This window comes from Octopus bimaculoides, chromosome 11 (genome assembly GCF_001194135.2).
Source record: "Octopus bimaculoides isolate UCB-OBI-ISO-001 chromosome 11, ASM119413v2, whole genome shotgun sequence".
Lineage (NCBI taxonomy): Eukaryota > Metazoa > Mollusca > Cephalopoda > Octopoda > Octopodidae > Octopus > Octopus bimaculoides.
In genome coordinates this window covers 23,968,080-23,968,956 of record NC_068991.1, presented here as the reverse complement: position 1 = coordinate 23,968,956, position 877 = coordinate 23,968,080, and positions in this window count along the sequence as shown.

The window sequence follows — 877 nt, the reverse complement described above, 5'->3', positions numbered from 1 at the left end:
GAAACTTTCTAGGTGAAAATCTCATGGTCTTTACTTTTTTTTTTTATCAATAAAATAAACTATTGGCTCTTTTTGCTAAACTTCTATGTAACGATCAAGTACTGGGATCGATGCCATCGACTAAGGATCTTCCGCCAAAACTGATTGGTAACCTGTGAAAATCGTTTGTGCTCTGCTTTTTACGTTCAAGGGTTCTGTAGAGTTTACTTTGCTCGTCTTCATTTAGTGCTCCATAAATTAAGTACTGTATCGACACACTGAGATCGATGGACTCAGCTTCCATGCAACATAAAAACTGTGCAAATATTAGGAAGGTATTAAAATCATCATCATCATCATCATCATCATCATCATCATCATCATCATCATCATTATGAGTAGTAGTTGTAGAATCAGAAGTATTAGTAGCAGCAGCACCGACAGCAGTAGGAGCAATGTTTTAGCATATGAACTACAATTGAAAAAAAAAATCATAGATCCAGAAAATCAATTGATCGTAAGTATAACGTGTGTATGTGTGAATGTGTTTGCGTGCGCGTTTCATATGTGTGTGTGTTTAAAGGCGGCGAGCTGGCAGAATCGTTAGCACACCGGGAGAAATGCTCAGCGGTATTTCGTCTGCCGTTACGTTCTGAGTTCAAATTCTGCCGAGGTCGACTTTGCCTTTCATCCTTTCGGGGTCGATAAATTAAGTACCAGTTACGCACTGGAGTCGATGTAATCGACTTAATCCGTTCGTCTGTTCTTGTTTGTTCCCTCTATGTTTAGCCCCTTGTGGGCAATAACGAAATAGGTATTTCGTCTGCCGTTACGTCCTGAGTTCAAATTCCGCCGAGGTCGACTTTGCCTTTCATCCTTTCGGGGTCGATAAATTAAG